This window comes from Rhinolophus hipposideros (genome assembly GCF_964194185.1).
Source record: "Rhinolophus hipposideros genome assembly, chromosome: 8".
Classification (NCBI taxonomy): Eukaryota; Metazoa; Chordata; class Mammalia; order Chiroptera; family Rhinolophidae; genus Rhinolophus; species Rhinolophus hipposideros.
In genome coordinates, this window is record NC_138054.1 from 52,567,752 (window position 1) to 52,580,158 (window position 12,407).

At 43.4% G+C, this 12,407-nt stretch overlaps 1 protein-coding gene across 21 annotated transcripts in view; it reads right to left on the reverse strand.

Annotated features, from left to right (window-relative positions):
• The window catches only part of FGGY (FGGY carbohydrate kinase domain containing), a 661,235-nt gene that overhangs the window by 29,128 nt on the left and 619,700 nt on the right, over positions 1 to 12,407 (reverse strand). For 3 of the 21 annotated variants that reach the window (XR_013993878.1, XR_013993879.1, XR_013993880.1), the window contains one exon: positions 6,906 to 7,101. The exons of the other annotated variants lie outside the window; for them this stretch is intronic. The gene's annotated coding sequence lies outside the window, so the exon portion shown is untranslated. The remainder of the gene's footprint in view (positions 1 to 6,905; positions 7,102 to 12,407) is intronic. 21 annotated transcript variants of the gene reach the window in all.

Below are 12,407 nucleotides of genomic sequence, written 5' to 3' on the forward strand. Positions count from 1 at the left end.
ACAAAAGGCTGAGGGGATGAGCTGTTGGAGTTACAGAGGTGGAGGGAGAGGGCACACCTAGACCCTCAGAGGCCTGGGCTTCTAGAATTTTTCCTAAATTCAAGGGTGGAAGGCCATCACAGGAGTTTCAGGGGGTGAAATTAGCATTTTTTGTGCCCTCTCTGGTTCCCATGGGGCAGCAACCACCAGCATGAGGCCAACTGGGAAAATAGTGCAGAAGCCTAGGTGGGAGTAACAGGGATTTGCATGAAATAAGCAGTCAAATAACTAACCAACTAGCCTTCCTTCCCTTCACCTCATTTTCCCCTCCCTTCCCCTGCTGTGTTGCTCTGTCTGTCCTCCCATCCCTTTCCGCAGAAGGTGGAGGACCCATTGATAATACCCCTCACCCCTGCTCCCTTTGCCAAGCTGCAGCCAGCCTCTGGCATTCCTTCATCTTCATCGAGGCACCCTTTCCGCTTCCTGGACTCAGGATATCCTTCTCCGTGCCTGCATGCTGAGAGGGAGCAGCTGCTGGGATCTAGAACAACTCCCAGCTGTTATCCCAACTTTTCTCAAGTGTTTCTTGGTGTCAATACCTCTAATTAGTTAAAATAGGAAGGGAGGTGGTAAACAGAGGAGCAAAAGAGGGCCTAATTTTAGCTGTAGCCAAGAGGACTTTCCCCTAAATACACTGTGATCTCAAAATACTTAGCGAAGTGCATGTGGGCACTGCAGAGAGAGGATTTAAAAACAGCTACAGAGGAACATTCAAAGGCCAAATGGGGCAGTCCCTGCTTTCCCATATGGCGGGATCGAAGAGGAAGGGGATGAAAATAGCCTGAATCCTCACTCTGTGCCAGGCATGGCGCTGGGTGCTTTGTGGATGTCAATACAGCAATTTATCCCCCCTCACAGCCAGCTTACCCTCGTTTTACAGATGAGGAAACTGAGGCTCAGTCCAGTTCAAGTTACTCTATCCAAGACGATACAGCTAACTGGAGAGCCAGGAGGTAAGCCTGGGTCTCTCTGACTTCCCTGTGTCTAGCAAGAAGAAAATGGGATCTCGAACCCAGGACAGATAGGGCACTGGGCAGACAGCTTCAGCACAGATTCAGGGCATAGCCTCAGAGCACAAACCAGAGGATGCTGGCTGGCTCTCAGAACTTACTTCGCAGCATCATTGTAGGAACTGGCACGAATTTCTCGGGGCCTCGACTTTTTCCAATCCTGAAATTCCTCCCAACCCTCACAAGATGTGCTGGAGGAAGGACCCGGCTGTCACTAATAATTTACAGGTAGATAAATCATGTGGTGTATGCCCCCCACCCCTCACTCCCGCAACAAAGACCTCTGCTTTCTGCAATCAAAGAAGATACACTGTTGGGCAAAGGAATCTAAACTGGCTAATGCCCCCCTCCCCGCCTTCTTAAGGTTATGTTATAATCTGGGCTCCTTCAGAAAACGGGCCACCTGGTAGGACTCATCACGTCAACTTCCTTCATCTCAGTTCAAGCTTAAAAGGCCTCTTCACTGGGAAGCTCCCCCATGAGGTTTTCCACGCACATCTGGAGACTTTCCACAATGGGCCTTTGAAGCGGCCTGAAGCATTCCGGGAAGTCCGCCTCACTGGGCTGAGGTTTAAAGAGCAGAAGCCCACATTTATTTTTCTTTCCCGCCTTCTTTGACAAAACTCCCCCCAGTGGTTTGTGGGCATTTGCAAGGCAGCCCTGATCTTCAGCTTACTGCTTCTAGGGCTGAAGTCTTAAAGAAAAGCAAATTCAAAGGCAGCACTGGTACCATAAAGATCTGTTTATGGGCTTGGCTCCTCCACCAGACTCTGAGTCGTGCTTTAGTCATCTTTGTAGTAGCAAAAAGAAAATGGACTTTGGACTCAAACAGCCTCGCTCCATCACTCAGCATTGGTGACATTTTGTCGAGTCACTTAAAATTTCTGATCTGTGAAATGAGCTCATAGTGCCTGCCTTGTATGGAGCACTGAACATTACAAGAGGTGGGTGAGAAAAGCACTTCGCACGTTGTCCGACATGGACTTGAGCAGGGCCGGCCGTCCTGACTGTAGACTAGCAGCTACTCATTCTTGACCATGCAACTCAGGTGACGGTTTCCTCCTCCAGCAATGCCTGACCTCCCCTCTGCTTAGGCTGGCTTAAGTACGTGTCTTTCATGTGCCAATCACCCCCATCCTCTAATCCATAGTTCACTGTTATTTCCATTTAAAGTGTATGTCCACCATGCGCCCCCCATCGCTGTAACAACTGTATCCATATGAGGGCTTTCTTTTTCATTGAATCTGCATGACAAGCACAATGCCTAGTATATCCATGTGCTCAGGGAACATCAACTAACTGATTAATTAATTTCACAAATACTTATTAAGCACCGACTCTGAGGCAGGTACTATTCTAGCTACTGAAGATACAGCAGTGACTAAAACAGGATCAGGAAATACATGAAGGAATATAGAGAAACTTCCAGTTATAGCGCCTCCATGTAAAGATTGTAGAAGTCATCACTCCCATTCTTACAAGAAAAAAAGCCACAAACTATAAATTATGGATCTTTCTTGGTTTTTTTGGAGAATTTGGGTCACAGGGAAGACCACCACCCTGAGACGTGGGGAGACAGGAGAATCATAGCTGAAGCCATTGGGGCCAGTGCTAATTTTGATGAAGCACTGGGAGCTGAGTGTGAACTAGCACTTCCATGGGTTTAAATTTTAGGAACCTTACAGGATTCTCACTGTGAAGAGGCAAGAATGAGCCTCTCCTGGCTCAAGCTGGAGGATGAAAAGAGCAAACAGTGTGAATTATGCCAGAGAGTTCTCTATAACAAAGTCCTGCCCTCAAGGGGAAAAGACTTTACCTAGGTGGCTGTATTCCACCCAGGGGAAGGACATCTCTACAACTCTAGCCCTCTCTATCCTTCCTGTCTCACCAAAGAGGGAAGTAGAAAAGGTAAGAAACATTTCTGAAGGTCACAGCCCAAGGGCATAGGCTCACTAAAAGCTAAAATTTAATCAAAAGATTATAGAGTGCTTTCCCCTTCCCCACACCTTAAAACCACCCACTATAATAATAGTGGATTTCAGCTGAAAAGCTGTAAGATGCAGAATCTATGTAAGGAGGAGTTCTTAAGGAAGCCCAAAGACAGAGGAACAATTTAAGCCTAAGGCAAGCAGAAGAAGAAAAGAAGAAGAGCCATAAAAAGAAAAGAAATCATAAAAAGCAGAAATCAATGAAATTGAACATAGGAAAACAACAGAGAAAAATCAATGAAACCAAAAACTAGTTCTTTGAAAGATTAATGAAATGAATAAATCTTTAGCAAAGCTAACCAAGACAAAAAGAGAGAAGACACAAATTGCTAATATCAGAAATTAAAGACAGGTCATCATTACTGATCCCACGGATATTAGCTGTATAATAAAAAAAAATCCTATGCCCACAAATTTGATAACTTAGGTAAAATAGACTATTTCCTTAAAAAATGCAACTTACTAACATTGACACAAGGAGAAACAGATCTATGAATAGAGCTATACCTACTAAAGAAATTGAATCAATAATTAACAACTTTCAAAAAAACAAAACGAAAGCAAAAACAAAGCACAATGCCCAGATAGTTTTACTAGTAAATCCTACCAAACATTTAAGAAATACATTATATCAGTTCTTCACTATTTCCTCCAGAAAAACAGAAGTAGAGAAAAGACATCCTAACTCATTCTGAAGCCATCATTCTCTAACACCAAAATCAGGTAAAGACATTACAGGAAAGGAAATCCCAAAATCAACATATCTCATAAAGATAGGTGCAAAATCCTCAATATTGTATCAGCAAATCAAATCAAATCTAACACACACTTCACTAAAGAAGATATACAGATGGCAAATAAGCCCATGAAAAGATGTGAAACATCATTTGCAATTAGAGAACTGCAAATTTAAACGAAATAAACTATACACCTACAGCGTTTCCCTGAAAATAAGACCTACCCGGACAATCAGCTCTAATGTGGCTTTTGGAGCAAAAAATAATATAAGACCCAGTCTTATTTTACTATAATATAAGACAGGGTCTTATCTAACATAATATAAGACCTGGTCTTATTGTACTAGAAGACAGGGTCTTATCTAACATAAGACTGGGTCTTATATTAGTTTTTGCTCCAAAAGACGCATTAGAGCTGATTGTCCAGCTAGGTCTTATTTTGGGGGAAACACGGTATTAGAATGGCCAAAATTCCAAAACCTGACAATACTAACTGCTGATAAGGATGTGGAACAATATGAACTCTCATTCATTGCTGGTGGAAATGCGAAATAGTACAGCCACATTGGAAGATACTTCGGAGGTTTATAACAAACTTCGACATGGTCTTACATACAACCCAGCAATTGTTTTCCTAGGTGTTTATCCGACTGGTTTGAAAACTTTAGGTCCTCACAAAAACATGCATGTGAATGTTTATTCTCAATCATCTAAAACTGGAGACAACCAGGATGTCTGTCAGTAGGTGAATGAATAAACACACTGGTATATCTACACAATGGAACACTGATGATTACATACAGAAATATTTACAGATATGGTATACATACAGATCAATATACACACATATCCTTTCCTGGCACTGTCAGCTGGGAGGGCCCAGAATCAGTAACAGCAATGAGCACACTTTGGCCCCAGATCTTGGTTTCTAATCCATTCTCCAATAAAAAGAATCAGGGCTGCTTGGAGAAGTGGCTGATACTAGGGCTGGGGCAGGAAATACACAAGATGGGCCTGGACTGTCTTGTAGTGCCAGAAAATAAGAAAGTAATTAAACACAATTATGGGGCCATGTCAGAGAGGTAAAAGAGCCACCTGAGGAGGTCCCTATGACCAAAACTGTAACAAATGAGCAACACAATACAGTATTGGAGTATAACTCACAATATAACATAAATATCTATGAGTCCACACTATTACAAAGACATGATTGAGTGAAGGAAGGAAGGAAGGAAGGAAGGAAGGAAGGAAGGAAGGAAGGAAGGAAGGAAGGAAGGAAGAAAGAAAGAAAGAAAGAAAGAAAGAAAGAAAGAAAGAAAGAAAGAAAGAAAGAAAGAAAGAAAGAAAGAAAGAAAGAAAGAAAGAAAGGAAAGAAGAGATGAATCTCCCATGCAGAAGAACTCCAAATTGATGTGGACAATCCACCTCCAGGGAAGTGAAGCATAATTTCCACTCCTTAAGTGTGGGCTGCACATATAGTGACTTCCTTTCAAAGAGTACAGTATGGAAAGTGGAAAAAGACAGAGTAATTTTACAGTGGAGAAACTTGACAAGCACTACCTCAAGTAGGTGTTCAAGGTCAACAGCAACAGTGATAAGTCATGTTGATAGCACGTTCCCTTAATACAATGTGATGAAAAGGGTGCTTTATCTCTGTGGTCTTGCTCCCCCAAAACTTTAACTCCAGTCTAACCATGAGAAAAACATCAGACAAATCCCAACTGTGGGACATTCTATAAAATATCTGGCCAGTACTCCTCAAAACTGTCAAGGTCATCAAAAAACCAGAGGAGCCTAAAGAGACACAATGACTAAGTATAATCTAATATCCTAGATGGGATCCTGGAACAGATAAAGGATAGTAGGTAAAAATTAAAGAAATCTGAATAAAACATAGACCTAAGTTAATAATAGTGCATCAATATTGGTTTATCGATTGTAACAAATGTACCTCATTAACGTAAGATGTTAATAATAAGGAAAACTGGGTATGGGGTTTACCAAAACTCTCTGTATCTCTTCACAATTTTTCTGTAAATAAAAAACTGTTCTAAAAACAAAGTTTATTAAAAGAATATATGTACACATACCTATAAACACATACACATATATTATGTCAGGTGGTTATAAGTAGTACGGGGAAAAAATATCAAGTCGGGTAAGGGGAATGAAAAATGATAGGAGTGGAGCAGGCAGTTTGTATAGGGTGGCCGGGAAGGGCATCTCTCTGATAAAACGATATTTGAGCAGAGATCTGAAGGGAATGAAGGTGTGCACCATGTACACATCTAAGGGAAGAGGAGTCCATGCAGAGGGAACTGTGGGAGGGAGTGTGTTTAGTGTGTGCAAAGAGAGGGAAGAGACCAGGGTGGATGGAGCAGCCTGGGGGAGGGGCAGAAGAGCAGGAGATGAAGTCGGAAAGCAACTAGGTGCCAGGTGGACCTTGTAGGCCATGGGATGGACAAAATGAATGAATCAATAAATGAGATGAGTGGAAACTCTGCATCTCAAAGTTTATTCTAGGTACTCCAGGCTTTTTAAATATGGAAATGAAATACAGAATACACCATCCTCCCCCAAGCACACACAAATATTCTATCATTACAATACTCAAATCTCTTAGCTTGCAATTGTTCCAACAAGACCCAGTCGTCCCGTAGAAGCACTCTAAGACATGTCATCTCCTTTCTGAAACAAAATTTGAGATTGTTTCTACACTGGCAAAGTGACATGAAGGCTTGAGGCCAATTTTTCATATAATTCAATTTAAAGAAAACAAAGAAAAAAAAACAACCAAAACTTACATATGCCTGAAATCTTTAGATAATGGAAAGAAAAGTGGATTTTCATCCCTTCGTTATTAAAGTAATCGGCTCAAAGTCTCATTTCATTTTGTACATGTAGGCACAATCCAGACTCTGTAATTAGTTTCAAACCACCAAAGTAGAAACAGAATCAAAACCTCAACTAACTGAAGGACCTTTTTTTCCTTGACTTTCTTATTTGGCTTTCAATGGCTGGAGGCTGAAGGCACAAATCCAAAAAGCAAGCTCATGACAAGGACTTGTTTCAGAAACAGAACAAAATAACTTGCAAAGCATGCCTGGGTGAGTCCAGTATGAGCTCCTTACCTGCCGCCTTCTCCATCTCTATTTCCAGTTCTACATGACAGAGGAGGCATCCTCAATGATGATGACATCCCCAGTCATCAGAGGACAGCCCACCGGGCTCCTTGACTGCATCTGAAGAGAGGAGCAAGAACGCTCACTTCTTTCAGAGATGTGCACCAAGAAGAATGCAATCCACACCACTTTTCTGCCAACTTCCCTGTAACCAGAAAGGACCCAAATAAAGGCATGCTACTGCGTGAGTATGGGAGTAAAACACAGATCTCTCAATAGTGGGGACTTGATCTCAGAATATCTTGGTTTATTTAAGATAGTTGGTGCCATGCTCGGTCAAACTCCAGTCAGACTAGGGTGAAGAAGTCTTTTTGCTGCTCCCCACAATAGCCTCATCCAGTTCCTGGCAGCTACCAGGAACAGGTGCATCTGGTAAAGCTGCCAGGGATGGGCCCTTGAGAAGGTGGCTGAACAGACTGGCCAGTCCTAGTCCCAGGAGCCAGTAGAAATCTGGTGGAGATGCCACTCATGCGGCTTGGCAGTGGAGGAGGGTCCTGCGTGCTGAGCTGAACTGTCATTTTGAGCAAAAGAAGTAAAAATGCCTCAAGGGCAAATGCCAATTATTCAGAGAAGGGGAGCTGGAGGAGTGGTGCTGGGCACCAGTCCTACTAGGGTAAGAAGCTGGAACCAAGGGGGCTGGGAGTGACTAGGAGCCAGGAGGCCAGGGTGAGGTTCCAGTGAGGGGATGCAGTGAAAGGTTCCAGACAGGCTGTGAACAATGCCAGTCTGTGGCAAGGAGCCTTGTCAGTGAGAAGTCTCTGAGACTTCTAGGTGTAGAGACGAGAGTGTCAATGTACAGGTAAAGGCGTGGGGTGGGATACCTGGAACCCCCAAATGCTCCTCTGGGTAAACTCGCCTTAGAGGCAGTGTGAAAGTGACAAAGAGCATCGGCTCAGCAGCCAAATCGCCTGGTTCAAAGCTTAGTTTCTCTATTTACCAGTGGTGTGGCCATAGCCATGTTGCTCTTTGTGCCTTCGTCTCCCCATGTTACAAAGGGGATAACAATGGCCCCTATCTCATGGGGTTTCTACGACGATTAAATTATTTAACATACAGAAAATAGCTAGAAGAAAATACGGAAAGTGCTGACACACAGCAATATTTATGTGTTATCTATAGTTCTTACTATTATCACCTGTGAGAGTTGATGGGAAGACACAGTGAGATACTGAATAACTCAATCAGCATATAATTCTTCCCTTTCCCCTCCTTCTTCACACAGAATATTTTTAGCAGTGGAGCCAGGACTTGAACCTACGTCTTCAGACTCCAAGTCCTATGTTCCTTAAGAATGGCTGTCTAATAGTAAGGTCTGAGCAGTGGGGGTCATGACCCTCTGACTCCATACGCGTGCCCTTCTCTTCTCGCCATGTCCTCTTCAGTCATCCCAAACCTAAGCTCCTGTCTCAATCCAGGCTGCCTTACAACTGCATATTAACACTTCTGAGTTCCTACTACCCCCTCCTTGCTGCCTTTCCCAGCTCCCATCCAGCCTGATTCTGTTTGCAGAATGATTTCTTCACGACAGCATTCCCGACTCAAAAGCATTTTACAGCTCCCCATTGCCTGTGGTGGGACGTATCAGACTGGCTCAGATAGAACCCTTAATTCCTCTCCGTCTGAGTCCGTGATCAACTAGTCCGTGAGAATGGATGACAACATCAGAACAAGGAGGAACAATTTTACAGGCTGAACCTAAATGACATTGTATGGGCACACGATAAAATCCCCACCACAAGCACATGTGTCCACAGAAGAGAGTAACAACACAAAAGCCCTCACAGTTGAAGTAAGCATGTGAAATAGTTCTAATTTTCCCATTAATATTTGATAGCCATGCTCTAAGCTTTAATGTTCTCATTTTGGACAACCACTGAGATTTTTTACTTGAATGTCAGTTTTCAGCATAAAACAAATGTTCCGAAAGTCCCCAGCAACATGTCCTCTGAGGGTCCCCAAATGGAGCATAGATTCCTGTGTGCTCAGAAGTCAGGAGTGGTTTCGCATCTTTTAAATGAAACTAATGATACCGACTTCATAGAGCTGTTTGATGGTCTGGGATAAGAGCTATAAAACTTCCCAGTCTGCTGAATTGCAAATACAATCAGAAGAGAAACAGAAGAATGTTGGAATTGATAGGAACCTAGGAAGAGAGGCAGAAGGAAGAGGAGTACCATGGGGGAGTGCAAAGGATTGCTAATAAAACAGAACGTTCAGCATCTCCTACGTGCCAGGCACTATGCTAGGCATTTTATTTATACGATCTTTCAGGTACTGGTGAAGAGCACACATTCTGAAGTCAGGCTACTGGGTTCTAATCCTAGTTCTGTTACCAGATGTGTGACCAGTTACTTAAAATGTTCATGGCTTCTTTTCTTTATCTTTAAATTGGGATAATTTAAAGCAGGGGTTGGCAATTTTTCTCTGTAAAGGGCCAGATAGTAAATAGTTTAGAGTTTGTGGGACACGTGCCTTCTGGTGCACCTACTCAACCCTGCAGTTATAGCATGAAAGCAGCCATACATTGAGTGAGTATACGTGAATGAATGGGCATGGCTGTGTTCTGATAAGGCATTATTTGTAAAATACTGGGCAGTGGGCAAGAACTGGCCCACAGGGCCAGAGAATCCTCTGTTAGGATTCTCTCACAGAGAATCCACCTTATAGTGGCCAGGGGATTGAAGAGTTAATGCAGTTTATGCTCTTAGAACAATGCCCCACACAAAGAAATGGCTCAACAAATGTTAGCTGTTGCTGTTATAATGAAACCATGGAACAGGTAATAGAATGCCCTTTTATAGGGAAGAAAACTCAAGTTCAGAAATAACTAAGTAACTTCTCCGAGATCTGACATCTTCTAATAGCAGCGGAGTCAGGCTTAGAGCATAGGCTTGTTGGACTCTAGTACTTTTTTCCACTGCACTTTTTGTCAACTTCAAAGATCTTATCAGAACCAAGAACTTTCATAGACCCGAAGGGAACCTTACTCGAGTCCTCTATCTCCAAGTGTTCTGGGACTTGACTCAAACTGGTGACACATTGAATGATGAAACTGGGCCTGGGATCCAAACGAGTATTGCTGGAAAGCCCCTAACTTGATTTCCTTTGAATCCTGATTCCAGTCATTGGGGAACAGGTGTGCAGCCCCGGCTCACTGCCCTCCCTTGCGGGAGCTCACACAATCTCAGCCTTCCCTGGCCTCGTTGGTTTCCTATGACACGGATGGATCAGCTGCCTTTGGGGAGCCCTAATTAGGGGCACAAATACGGCAGCCTTCCCAAATCCCACATTAGTTCTGCTTTGGAATGCCAGAACTTTTCTACCATGGAAAAATGCTTCATGCCCTGACTCTTAACAAACCCAGCAAATTCAAATGCATTTGGGGGAAGGGAGAGAGGAGCATGAATTCCAAGCTGTTATGTGAGAAAGCAAGGAAAGAAAGGGCTTTCTTGAAAGGGGGAAACAAAGGGCATCCAGAAATGTCACCAAAATGCCCTGTAAACTCTCCAGCTTGCCCCAAGTTGTTCTTTGTCTGAAGGCCTTCAAGTGTGATTTATGTAACTCTCCCTCGGTCAGTGATTGGCTTCTTAAACCTGAGACTCTGAAGCCAGTACAGCAAAGCTTTCTTTCCATATTGCAAATATTTTGAATAAAAAGAAAAAATAATCCCCATTAAACGGCATAGACTTTGTACATTTCAAAACTGTCCACCTATCTGACTTATTTCTCTTTCTTCTTCCTCCTTCCTCCCTCCTCCTCCTGTCCTCTCCCCTCAAAGCCCAGTCTAAAAACCAGTCTATTCTAGGGAAAGCCTCTGGTTCTGCAGCTGAGTAATTCTTAGTCTTGTACATGTGGATTTCACAGCAATCAACTGTTTGCTTTATGTTTAATTCCACATCTTCTGGAGTAACACCATTCAGATGCCAATCCTCAAAAGGTACTGCGTGTTGTCTATTTCCAGAGTTCAGTGGACCATTGTGTTATCCTCATCAAAGGAGAGACATCAGTTTGGACTTGAACTTGATGCTCCTACACGACAATGCAATGGTGGAGGCCATTGGCCTGGGAGTCACACAGATCCACGCACCACTAGGTCTTGGAAGCCTAGAATCTCAGTGTATCCTCCAAGCACCAGCATGACACCTAACCCAGGCCTCTGACAGGACAGACACAGCAACACTTCAGTTGGCCACCATGGCCTTCAGCCCAGGGAAACGGCAGCCTCTGTGGGGCTTGGTACCTCAGGAGAGAGGAAGGGCAGTTTAATTAGGGTGCCCACCATTATCGTTCCAATACACTCGCCTTGGAGTCCTAGATACTTTTAATGCCAATTATTAACAATTATGCCAGGACATAAGGTCTGTCCCGGGTCTGTGATTACCCTTGCACTTCACTTCTCAGGAGCTCTGGGGGTTTGGGAGATTTGGAGAAACGCCTGACATTGAGCCCTTCTCTCTCTCTCGGGTCCTAGGAAACTGGGAGGTTTCAGACTTTGAATTTTGATTTTGATGTCCTTATTCTGTGTTGTCTCTTCTAACAGATTCCACCAGAATTCAGATGTCACAAAAGCAAAGATGTACCTAGCACGTACAAGTACTAACTGTATACAACAAGTACTAACTGTATGTAGGGTGGAGACTTTCAAATGCTGGTGGCTGGGGAAGAGGCTCCGTTTCCACAAGCAGGAAGGGCTATCTTTTCGAAGGCCTCCCTCAGGAGTTCCCAAACTTTGGACCAATCAAAAATCCACACCGTTCGGAGAACTGCAAACATTCTCAGCTTTTTATTTTGCTATATAAGGACCTTAAAAAAATACTCAACATTTACTCTGGCCATTATGTCATAAAAAAGATTTTAACACACACACACACACACACACACACACACACACACACACACACAGGTTACCATGAACTGAAAATAAAGGGAAATCATTTAAATTGTCTACATTTAGATTCGTTAAAAACTCATAAACTGCCCTTAGTTTTTCATTTCCTGTGAAACTTTCATTTCCTAATGAAATTTGGTTAAGTACCTGCAGTGAGGGCCACTTCATGGACATGTCACTTGTGTAGTGATACACGGTCCCCGTCAGTAAGGGCCCAGGCTTGAAGTTTAGTGATCTGCAGTTGCTGTGTTGAAATTCTTAATTGTATCTTTACACCCGTGTTTTGTAAATGAAGGCGGATGGCACCATGGAGCGTGGGCTGGCAGCTCTGCTGCTGCCTATGGTTATCTAGGGTTGGTTCTTAGCTGTCTGTTTCTTGCCTTCAGGTGCCCTCTCCACATCCTCATGGCTCACCACGCACCCCTGGTAGTGACAGGGTTACATGGAATGGGAGGAAATGCAGGGATAAGCACAGGTGTAGAGAGAGCCAGGCCAAGTAGTGAGCCTGTGGTGTTTTGGGTGGAGCAAAGCAATGCTTTCCCTGCCCCAACTCCCACTGCCAT